This window comes from Rhinoderma darwinii, chromosome 1, assembly GCF_050947455.1.
Source record: "Rhinoderma darwinii isolate aRhiDar2 chromosome 1, aRhiDar2.hap1, whole genome shotgun sequence".
NCBI classification, from domain to species: Eukaryota; Metazoa; Chordata; class Amphibia; order Anura; family Rhinodermatidae; genus Rhinoderma; species Rhinoderma darwinii.
In genome coordinates, this window is record NC_134687.1 from 115,804,652 (window position 1) to 115,817,286 (window position 12,635).

The 12,635-nt window shown below is 48.3% G+C and overlaps 1 protein-coding gene across 1 annotated transcript in view; it reads right to left on the bottom strand.

Moving 5' to 3' along the window:
* Nucleotides 1-12,635, bottom strand: part of RXFP1 (relaxin family peptide receptor 1) — a 341,714-nt gene that overhangs the window by 65,389 nt on the left and 263,690 nt on the right. The gene's annotated exons all lie outside the window — the stretch shown is intronic.

Sequence of the window (12,635 nt, forward strand, 5' to 3'; positions counted from 1 at the left end):
CTTTAGCACTAACAGGATTTTGCCCAAAGAATATAAAAAGAATAGTAAAACAATGGAAAAAAAAAATGGGTACCTATATTATTTACTTCAAGGGATGAAAATCTGGCTTGGGCATGTGCTGATCACACAGGTGCATGGCTTAGAAGACAGAACTTTTAAGCTGGATGCACACCCAGCCTAAACATTGGGGCAGATTTAGTTTTCAAATTGAGCCCGAATTCTGGCGTACTTGCGGCGTGCCACATTTATAACTGTTTTAGACACTATTTTTCGACAGGCTCAGCAAGGGCGCATGGTTTAGTGGAAAGGGGCATGGCTTAAAATGTAATACCGTGCGCCAAAAATGTGCCAAAATTTGGGCACAAAAAACTGGCGTAAACTAAGCTGGTGGTATATGGTAGTCGTCTAAGGAAGAGTGTCTAGCAAGATGCACCCAAGTTATCATACAGAATGCTAAGATCTAAAATTCCAGTAACATAGTGCATAGGATCAGATACATGCCTAAAAATCTTTTTTTTTTTTCTGAAAAAAGTCGTACTTAATATTTTGAGATGATTATATTTGTGTGAGGGTACAATAAAAATATATTAGAAAACTAGAATGCAGAATACTGGCATTTCAAAATTACAGTAAAGCTAAGTATGCAGTGGTCTAACATTAGAAAGCAATCTGGAGAGGGCGTGAATCCGCAGAGTGCATATAACGGGGTTATAAAAAAAGTGGCGAAGCGTAACTGCTTATACAAGGAAACAAGAGCATTAATATGAAAAAGGATATGTGAAACCGCTGGTACCACCTGAAATCCAGTGGTTCAAATAGTGTCCATGGAGACTCTGCCAGGCGCCGACTTTCCAGATCTTTTACGATTCTTGGCTATCTTGTGTGGATTGGCAGTTTCCCAGGGTGTGTGAGGAGGGAACGGTGGCAGATCGGCCAGATTTTGAACCGCAGCCCAGTCCGGAACTTCCAAGTCAGGGATTCCAAAGGCCACCAGTGCATCCTCCAGGTCCACATGTTTACAAATCATAAATCTTTTGCCTTCAATCATGAAGGAGATGCCGAAGGGGAACAGCCATCTGTATGCAATATTTTTGCGCCGGAGGGCCTCAGTAAAGGGTTTCAGAATTTGGCGTTTGGATAACGTGGCTCTTGACAGATCTTGGTAGACAGAAACTCTCGATCCCACCCACAAGAGGGAATCACAAAGTCTCGCATGTTTCAAGATCTCATCTGGGACCTTTAAGCTGAAAAGGCGGCAATTAATGTCACGTGGAGGTTCTTGGGGCTTAGGTTTGGCTCGCAAAGCCCTGTGAACCCTCTCCATCCTGATTTCGTCCTGGTAGTTATCTCCAAGTATTCGAGTGAAAATTTGCTTGATCGAGGTATACAAGGATTCGTGAGGAATCGATTCAGATATGCCCTTCAAGCGCAAGTTATTACGGCGCCCTCTGTTATCTTGGTCCTCCAACCAGTCTATGACCGAGTTCAGGTGGGCCTGACAGGCGAGAAAAGAGGACGTAGAATCCTCAGTGTAATAGATGATATGGGTTTGGTTAGACTCCAGCTGCTCAACTCTGTTGCCAATCTGGCGGACTTCTTGTTTGATGTTACCTAGCTCTTTGACAACCGGTTCTAGTGCCTTGTTTAGAACCCTGCTAATAAAGGATCTGGAAACGGGCAAGACCCTGGTAGATGTGGTATCATCCATGTCACTGTCAGCATCCGCTATAGGCGCAGCTTGGGCCTTAGCAGACATTTCTTTCTCGTGTCTAGTAGTAGTAGAAAGGTGATCCCTAACGCATGAGGGTTGAGACTTTTTAACGACGTTATCCAGGCTAGTGGCTTTAGACGGTACAGTAACGTCTCTTGCTTTTTGTTGCCCAATTTTGACCATCATACAAGCAGCTAGGTCTGCGGGTAAGTAGAATCAGGTAGTTAGACCATGTGTAAGGTTATGGAGAGTTCATTGCTGAAGACAAAGCTTTTTGGATGTCGATCTGAGAAGAGTGACAAAGTTAATGCGACATAGGTATGGAGGTTTGTCCCCCACACAAGAGATGCAAATCTGTGGGAAATAGGTCCTCCTCAAAAATTAGAGCCAGGCTCGTCTATATAGTAGTATGGTGATAATAGCAATATGGTGCAAGATGGCAATGTGATGGGGAACTGCAGGGATAGTCCGGTGCTATATAGGTGGAGTAAGGTAGAGGTGCGTAGGAGGCCCCTTGTGTTTCCAGGTCTGACCTAGGGCCAAGGACCCAATCAGTGTGGGCACGCGGGTTGCAGCAACTGGCCCCACCAGCCAGGTGCAGGGTGCTAGCAGGTAGGTAAGGTGGTGGCTTGACTGATCCTGGCCCCCTCTCCCTCTCACCTCCAGTCTAGAGCGTCAGCACAGCCACAGGTGCACAGGATCCCCCCTGTGAGGACTCCAGCGTGGTGTCCGGTAGCTGGGAAGGCCGCGTCCGCGAGCGGTGAGCTCTAAAATCAAGGCCGTGGCTCCTCCTCCCACGGTAGGCCGCAAGTCCAGAGGCAGGACGACGGCCGAGACAGAGGTGGCAGAGCAGCCCTCTCTGTGCCCCCACACCAGGATGAGGATGTAGGGCTCGGTGGAAGGCCGAGGGAAGCTCCGGTGAGAGCGTCAGGAGAGGGTCTCTGATGCGCGGCCGCCGCGCCTATTGTAATCTAGGCCGCGGCTTCACTCGCGCCGCTAGGCCGCAAGTTTTCCGGAGGCCTAGTGGGGCCAGAGAGGGCTCAAACTGTGCGTGGCGGTGCAGGGGGAGAGATGCTCCTACCGGTGAGTCGCTGGCGTAGATCAGCGGGACGGATGCCCCGGGCTGCACTCGGTGGAGTCAGGAGCTCTACAGGGATGCGTCCGCTCCGGTCCTCAGCAAGCCACCCCCCCTCAAATACTGGCATTTCATATGCCAATCTTAATAAATAGATTGCAGGAGTAAGATGCACCTCATTTGGAGAGGCGCACACCTCGTAATAAAATAGGCACAACTCTGGCTATCTGTGCCCCAGAAAGTCAAATCATAGCTGGCGTAGATTAACAATATAATTTACTCCAGTTTTTGGCATAAACTACAGTCAATTTTTGGGGCCACTGATTGCCCTGTCCCTTTTCACTAAGCTTCCATGAGCGGGGAAAACTGCACAGAAGTAAACATTTTTACCACGAATTGCAACTTTTGAGCCTTTTAACTGCTGTACAAAAGTAATTAACCCCCCCCATATCCCCAACTTTTAAACACAAATTTTAAACTATAAATATTATGTAGTTATTTCTCATAACACTACAAATTAGTACACTATATGGCCAAAAGTATGTGGAGACTCCTTGTGATTATTGAGCACAGGGGTTTCAGCCACAGCCATTGTAGACCGGTGCAAAAAATCAAGCACATAGCCATGAAACCTCCATAGACTAACATTGGTAGTAGTATGAAGAGCTTAGTGATTTAAAAAGGCAATGTAATTGGATACTATTGTACCTTCGTGAAATTTCAGATATGCTACGTCTGCCTTGATCAACTGTAAAAGGCTGTGTTTGTAAAGTGGAAGCGTCTAGGGGTAACAACAGCTTATCCATGAATTGGTAGACCACGCAAAATCACAGAACATGGTAAAACTTTGCATACGTCACTCTCTATAGAGTTCCAAACTGCCTCCGGAAAATGGTTTACGTGGTCAAGCAGCTCATACAAGCCTGAGGTTACTATGTACAATACCAAGTATTAGCGGGAGTGGTATAAAGTACGCCACCACCGGACTTTAGTTGTATGCTTCCAACTTAGTGGCAACAATTTGGAGAAGGCCCCTTTAATAAATAATAATAATAATCTTTTTTTTATATATAGCACCAACATATTCTGCAGCACTCTACAATTCAGGGGGTACATGTACAAATGAAATCAGACATTTCACAAGGACAAAACTAATTACCAAATCAAACAAAAGGAGTGAGGTGCGCTGCTCACAAGAGCTTACAATCTATCAGGAAATGGGGATGACACAAAATGTCAAAAGTTCTTGATTTGTACAATGGTCCAGCCGTCTTTTATAAAAAAAAAAAATAGGGTAGTACACATAAATCTAAGTACGACAGTTACCCAGCCAGTATCTGTGTATGCACAGATGTCAATGCATTAGGGTGCAAGAAGTGTGGGGGATACTGTTGCATGAAGGGATCAGGTACAGTGGCGTAACTACCGCTATAGCAGCCGTAGCGGCTGCTACGGGGCCCACGGCATGAGGGGGCCCGTGTCACCCGCCGGCACGGGCCCCCACCATGGCCGGAGGCTCCGCTAGCAGCCGCTATGGCTGCTACAGCGGGACGCCACTGAACACTACGGCAGAGCAGGGAGGTATCTCCCCGCTCTGCCATTAAACAAAAGACATGTATCCCCTATCCACAGGATAGGGGATACATGTGTGATCGCTGGCAGCGATAGGGAGAACGGGGGACCGAAAGACCCCTGAAGTTCTCCATCACAAACCTCGGACTTCCGGGGTCTGTGTCGGCAGCTCCGTAGAAATGAATGGAGCGCCGGTCGCGCTTGTGCGCATGCGTGACCAGCGCTCCTTTCATTTTTATTGAGCTGCGCAGACGCCGGAAGTCAGAGGTTAGTCATGGAGAACTTGGGGGACTTTCGGTCCCCCGGTCTCCCTATCGCTGCCAGCGATCATACATGTATCCCTTATCCTGTGGATAGGGGATACATGTCTTTTTGTCTTCTCACACTGTAGGTCGCATTTTTTTGGGGGGTTGGGGACGCTGTATAGCGTTCCCTACAGGGGGGGCTGTATGGCGTTCCCTACAGGGGGGGACTGTATGGCGCTATCCACGGGGGGGGGGGGGGGGGGGGCTGTATGGCATTCCCTACAGGGGGGGGCTGTAAGGCGTTCCCTACAGGGGGGGCTGTATGGCGTTCCCTACAGGGGGGGGCTGTATGGCGTTCCCTACAGGGGGGCTGTATGGCGTTCCCTACAGGGGGGCTGTATGGCGTTCCCTACAGGGGGGGACTGTATGGCTCTATCCACAGGGGGGGCTGTATGGCATTCCCTACAGGGGGGCTGTAAGGTGTTCCCTACAGGGCGGGCTGTATGGCGTTCCCTACAGGGGGGGCTGTATGGCGTTCCCTACAGGGGGGCTGTATGGCGTTCCCTACAGAGGGGCTGTATGGCGTTCCCTACAGGGGGGGGGGCTGTATGGCGTTCCCTACAGGGGGGGGCTGTATGGCATTCCCTACAGACCCCCCCTGTAGGGAACGCCATACAGACCCCCTGTAGATAACGCCATACAGTCCCCCCTGTAGATAATGCCATACAGCCCCCTCTGTAGAGAATGCCATACAGCCCCCCCTGTGGATAGCGCCATACAGCCCCCCTGTAGATAGCGCCATACAGCCCCCTCTGTAGATAACGCCATACAGCCCCCCTGTAGATAGCGCCATACAGCCCCCTCTGTAGATAGCGCCATACAGCCCCCTCTGTAGATAACGCCATACAGTCCCCCTATGGATAGCGCCATACAGCCCCCTCTGTAGATAACGCCATACAGCCCCCTCTATAGATAGCACCATACAGCCCCCTCTGTAGATAACGCCATACAGCCCCCTCTGTAGATAGCGCCATACAGCCCCCCCTGTAGATAACGCCATACAGCCCCCTCTGTAGATATCTACAGAGGGGGCTGTATGGCGTTATCTACAGGGGGGCTGTATGGCACTATCTACAGAGGGGGCTGTATGGCGTTATCTACAGGGGGGCTGTAAAAAAGGCACTATCTACAAGGGGGGGTTGTGTGACACCCAGGGGAGGGGGGGCCCCAGTCAAAAGTTTGCTATGGGGCCCAGTCTTTCCTAGTTACGCCCCTGATCAGGTATTGAGGAATAATGCAATAGGAGGTAACGGAAAGGAGTCAGATTAGGGAATGTTATAGGCCTGTCTAAAAAGATGTGTTTTTAGGGTACGCTTAAAACTGTAGATGTTGTGAATTAATATGATTGTCCTGAGTAGTGCATTCCAGAGACAGGTGCAGCACAAGGGAAGTCTTAGAGACGGGAGTGGGAGGTTTGGTTTATGGAAGATGTTAGTCGTAGATCGTTGGCAGAATTTAGAACATGGAAAGCGTGGTAGAAATAAGAGAGGAGGTGTAAGGAGGTGCAGCACTGTGGAGAGCTTTGTGGGTGAGAGTAATACGTTTAAATTGTATTCTAAAGGAATGAGCAGCGTGTGCAGTGACTGGCACAGGGCATTGGTGTATCGGTTAGTAAGCATGACTGTCCCTGTACACAAAGCAAGGTACATAACACATAGTTTGATGTGTTTGGTGTAGAGGAGTGGCCTGCACAGAACCCTGACCTCAACCTCATCAAACATCTTTGGGATAAACTGGTACGCCGATTGCGAACCTAACCTTGTTCAACATCAGTGCCTGACACAAATGCTCTTTAGGCTGAATAGGCACAAATTCAGACAAACACACTCCAAAATCTTGTGGAAAGAAGAGTGGAGGATGTTATAGCCAAAAAAAAGGGGCCTAACTATAGATTAACGCCAATGGTTTTGGAGTGAGATGTCAAACAAGCTTGTGATGGCCAGATGACCACATACTTTTGGCCATATAGTATATCAGTAAATCAGATAAGGCATGTTTTGAGATGTTTGAAATGTCACAGGATCACTTTCTTCATATTTGTGTAATGTGGAAACCCCTATTTTGACTTATGAATGGGGAAGTACGTAATAGATCTCGCCTTTCTCTATTGTATTTTCTTTCCATGAAATGGGATTTGCTTTAAAACATGTTAACATTCATTTATTTTGTATGACTGTAAGTGCTTCAATTACTTAAAGTCAAAGGTAGTGGTGTGGGTGGTGATGAAGATGTGTAAGGCATAATAGTTCTTATTGATTGACTAAGGTTCACAGTGAGTTATTTACGATTATTGCTGTCAAAACTTGAAGTAAAAGCAGTGTAAAAAAATAATAATTACCAGTACAAAGACAACCAGAGGCGTAGCTGGGGGGGGAGGGGGGGGCAACGGGGCATGTGCCCCGGGCGCAACTAGGTGGTAGAGAATGGGGGGGGGGGCGCCGCAGAGCAGCTGATCGCTGCTGATAGGCTCCCTGTATGTCGGACACCTGCAGCAGCGATCAGCGTTAGGAAAAGTCAGGAGTTCATGCGGCGGCGTTCTGACTGGGGTCTGTGATGGCTCGGGAGTGGACCAGTCCAGTCACCTGACCTGTCACCTGACCTCACGTCAGCGACATGAGTTCAGATGACTCAGGTCAGGTGACTGGACTGATCCACTCCCGGGCTGTCACCGACCCTAGTCAGAAGGAACTCCGCCGCTGCCTGCGCCGCATGACATCCTCAGGTCCTACAGTGAGTCACATCAGGCAGAGCGGATAGTGGTAGCGGTAGACTACCGCTACCACTCTTTGCTCTGTTTTTCAGTGTGGCGCTAAGAACAAGGGGGGGGGGAGTGTGGCACTCTTTACAAGGGTGGGGGGGTTTTGCCGCTATTTACAAGGGGGCATCGGACTGTGTGTGGCACTATCTACAAGGGGGGAGTGTGGTGCTATTTACAAGGGGGGAGTGTTCCGCTATCTACAATGGGGGCAGCGGGCTGTGTGTGGCACTATATACAAGGCGGGCAGTGTGGCGCTTTTTACAAGGGGGCAGTGTGGTGCTGTTTACAAGAGGGGCTGTGTGGCGCTGTTTACAAGGCGGGGCTGTGTGGCGCTGTGTACAAGGGGGGGCAGTGTGGCGCTATTTACAAGAGGGGAAGTGTGGCGCTATTTACAAGGGGGCAGTGTGGCGCTATTTACAAGGGGGGCTGTGTGCCGCTATTTACAAGGGGCCTGTGTGGCGCTATATACAAGGGGGGCTGTTTGGCACTATCTACAAGGGGGCTGTGTGGATCTATCTAAAAGGGGGTCTATGTGGAGCTATCTACAAGGGGGGCTGTGTGGAGCTATCTACAAGGGGGGCTGTGTGGAGCTATCTACAAGGGAGGGCTGTGTGGAGCTATCTACGAGGGGGGGGCTGTGTGTAGTGCTATCTACAACAGGGGGCTGTGTGTGGCACTATCTACAGGAGAGGGGCTGTGTGTGGCACTATCTACAACGGGGTGTGTGTGACACTATTTACAAGGGGGGATGTGTGTGGCACTATCTACAAGAGAGGGGTTGTGTGTGGCACTATCTACAAGGGGCTGTGTGTGTGGTGATATTTACAAGGGGGCTATGTGTGGCACCACCTACAAGGGGGGGTGTGTGGCGCTATTTACAAGCGGAGCTGTGTGTGGCGCTTTCTACAAGGTGGGATGTGTGTGGCGCTGTCTACAACAGGGGGGCTGTGTGGCGCTATCTACAAGGAGGGGCTGTGTGGCACTATCTACAACAGGGGGCTGTGTGGCGTTAACTACAAGGGAGCTGTGTGTGGAACTATCTACAGGGGGTTGTGTGGCGTTATATACAAGAGGGGGGCTGTGTGTGGCGCTATTTACAGTGGGCTGTGTGTGGCGCTATCTACAGGGGGCTGTGTGTGGCCTCTAATTTATTTTCTTTTAATTTATTGTTATGGTAACTCCCTCATATAACTATATCGCTTGTCAAATTTAGAAATGGTTTTATGCTTGAGTTACATTAAAAAAATGGTGAAAAAATAATTACACCTCATTGTTTAGTAGAGAAAGAAAACATGGCGAGGGGGAAGGAGATGTCAGGAAATAAGATGGGGGGGCCTATCTGAATCTTTGCCCCGGGTGCAGGAGAACCTTGCTACGCCTCTGAAGACAACATCAAGAAAGCTGAGGTATACTTCTGGATACATTTATTTGTAGCACGGTGTTGAAAAAAAATAATTTGTTTTTTTTAAAGGGGTTATGTGGGGGGCCTAAAAGTATTAGCAGTGTACTCAGTGCAGTATGTGAGTAGTAGCTGTAGTACAGCAATTACATAGAGTACTGCGGGCCGGTCACATGATTAAGAGTCGTGTCGTCATGAAGGAAGACTGCGGCACTGGACTTCCGAACCCCCGCCAGCGCTATAAATATCTATTAAAATCTCATCTGCTAATAATTTTCGGTCCCCACATAACCCCTTTAAATTAAAAAATCTGTAAAATACAGCGCTGATGACGGTTTCAGACCTCAATGCAGCATGAAAGGGGAGTGGCGAAAACCCTCAAAGGGAAGGCAATTCTGTAAAAAATCCACAGAAAGTTTAAAGCATCTTTTTCAGGTCTGCTATGTCCCCCTATCTGAAGGCACCAACTAATAAGTGGTGTTATGATTTGGTTCAGTATTTTCATGAGAATAGCTGTATAAATGCTGCCAGGACTTAGAGAAAACCTGTTAATTCCCACCTATACAGGTGTATTTCGGGTATTGAGGCAGTTTCCAAGGGCCCATGACCAAAGGGGGCCCACAACCCCTTGGTGAGCTAGAGCACTCCTTAAAGGGAAGGTGTCACTAAATTTTTTTTTATATGTTATTGCTTTTATTATGTCATTAAAATAAATTTTATTTATTTGTGTTTTTGTGTTGTACTTTTTTCTTTTTTCTTTCTTTTACTTCTCTATGGGGGCTGCCATTTTTTTTTTCATCTCTGTATGTGTCGATTAACGACACATACAGAGATGGAATACGGCACATACATCCCCATAGAGAATGCGAACGGGAGCCGTTCCATTCACTATAGTGTACGCTGTCTGTGTGGGAACGGCGCATGCGCCGCTCCCACACAGTCCAAAAGGAAGGTCTTCGGCAGAGCGACATCCGGCGCCATTTTCATGTGGACCGGAAGCCACGGCCGGACAGTAAGATGGCTACTTCCGGTCGCGGCTTCCATCCATATGTTCAGAAGCAAGGACTAGGAGCGGATGGAGCGGCGACAGTGGCAGTGACAGCGGCGGCGGCAGGAGCAGGTAAGTTATGTTTGTGTATGTGATGTGTGTGTATGTTCGTGTTATACTGTCTGATTACCACTGTATCTAATCCTCCTACACTGTGCATTCGCTCAAAAAATGGCGGCACACAGTGTAGGAGGTTTGAATATTCAACCCCCTCCTTTCTCCTGGCACTAGCCAGGATAAAGGAGGGGGATTAATTGAGCACACTAGAGCGAGTGTGTCTTCTCCAATTTTGCAGCATAAAGCAATGAGGTTGCTTTACCACATGCCAATGCTGCAATTTTGGGAACTGCTCCCTCTAGTGACGAGCACATGGAAATGTTATAAATTAGAATCTAATTTATAATATTTCCTGACTTGTGAAAAAAATGTAAAAAATTTGAACAATGTGTAATCATTTATATACTAACAATTTCAAAAATAAAATAAAATATTTTCTAGCGGTACACATTCCCTTTAAAGATTAAGTGCAGGGACTGCAAAACAATTAAATAAAGTAATGCAATTGATAAGTGCCCCTCTAATACATTTATTTAACCGAAAGCAAGTGTATCTTGGCTATAGTGCAGGGGAGGGTTTCCATTTTCCCGGTAACCCCCACTGTGACCAGGGTTATAAGGCCCTCACATACTATGGGACTCAATTATATCCACGTCCTTAGCACATGGAAACAATTGATGGCACCGGTGAGGCAAGGGAACCATCAGCTCCCTTCCCTGCCATTTAGCACTTTTTCTGTGATGCTGGCAGGGTGATTATGTCAATGCGCCGCATGCGTCAATCTGCTGGAGCAGGCCTGGTCAGAGGTGACCAGGCCTGCAACGTTGGAAGAGAAAACGGCATGGGAATGGGAACTAGTGAGTGGCGCTATCTACAGGGGGTGTGTTGCGTTATCTAGAGGGGGTGGTGCTACCGACAGGAGATGGTGTTTGGCACTACTTACAGGAGACACTGTGGCACTATAGGGGGGGACTGTGGCACTATCAATAAGGGGAACGGTGGCACTATATCAGGGGACACTGTGGCATCACTTACATGGGCACTGTAGAACTGTCTACAGGGGACACTGTGTTGGGTGTTTTTTTTAACTTCATTACTACTGCCTTAGTAATGGTGGCAGTCTGATAGACCGCGTCCATTACTAAGGCGGGGCTTAGTGTTAGCCGGTGAAGAGGCTAACACTAACCCCCCATTATTATTTTTAAACTTTAATGTACGGCATATATCTATTTGCCAGTACATTCGCCTCTGTACTTATAGTACATAGGCAGTTGTTAGGACATACCCCAGTATGCCCTAACAACAGGAAATATGGTCAGACAGCCCTGAGGTCCTTCAATGGACCCTGGATTGTCTGCCCATATATGGTATGTTCCTCAATCATTACCCAGGTATTCGAGGTTTTTCTGATCTCCGCCGTTAGAGAGGGGGCTGCGGCTGTGTAATACAGCCATTGCCCCGCTCCTGACCAACAAGTGTGTGTGTGTGTGTGTGTGTACACGTACGCAGTCAGCAAAAGGCGATGTGACCAGCGCTGCACTAATGAGAGCCGGCGCTGGCACTGAAGACAGAACATGGGGGTGTTTTGCAGTGCGCCCACCATGTTCTCTGTTTTCAGTGACGGCGCTCATTAGTGCAGTGTGGGCCACATCACCTCATGCTAACCGCACGCACACTTGTCAGGAGCGGGGCAATGGCTGTATTACACATGTATTACACAGTCGCAGCCTCGCTCACTACATTCATGTATTTCGATACTAAGCTGTGCGACTGCACAGCTTAGTATTGAAATACATGAAGTAACAGTATTCAACCCTACGTTGTTAAACATTTACTTACCTGACCTGCGGCGGTGCCGTCCTGTCCTTTTCTGCTCTGCCGTCCGAGTCTAAGACATGCCCTCTATTCGCGGATTGGCCACCGAGGGCGTGTCTTAAGCCTAAGAAGCACACACACACCCCTGCCTGCCATGTGAGTGACCTGACTGCTGGCCGGTCAGGTCACAAGATAATTTTTAATAAAAAATAAAAAAAAATACCTCCAATGCCTAGTGGCAAATACGGCCCCTACATGAGCACTGTGGCACTATCTACAAAGGACACTGGAGCTTTCTATAGGGGTCACTGTGGCACTAACCTAAGGGGCATTGGGGCACTATCTACAGGGGCAGTGGGGCACTATCTACGGGGGAGCACTGTGGTACTATCTACAGGGGCAGTGTGTGGCACTATCTACAAGGGACCCTGGCACTATCCACAGGGGGCACTGTAGCACTATCTACAGGGGGCAATGTGTGGCACTATCTACAAAGGGACACTCTGTCCCTATCTACAGAGGGCAGTGTGGGGCACAACGAGGAGTGGTCAGCACATGTCCACTAGCCTAGACTTTTTTTTATATTAGAGCTTGTATTATAAAGGGCTAGACTGGTGAATAAGTGCAGACTCTTCATTGTTTTCATGAATTTCTTTTTTGTTCATACTTGCACACACCATTTCAATTTGTAGCGGCAGTGCAAGGTATTGCAGCACTGTACCATTCATTGGACCCCTGACGAAAAATAAATTCATGTAAACAAAGAAGAGATTGTGGCATTTGTACTGCCATTTGACATTTGACGTGTATGTCTGACGGACTGAGCCCACCCCATATGCTGCGGGTGTCAGCTATATATAAAGGTTCTGCCTAATGAAGGTCCCCAGGTCTGCCA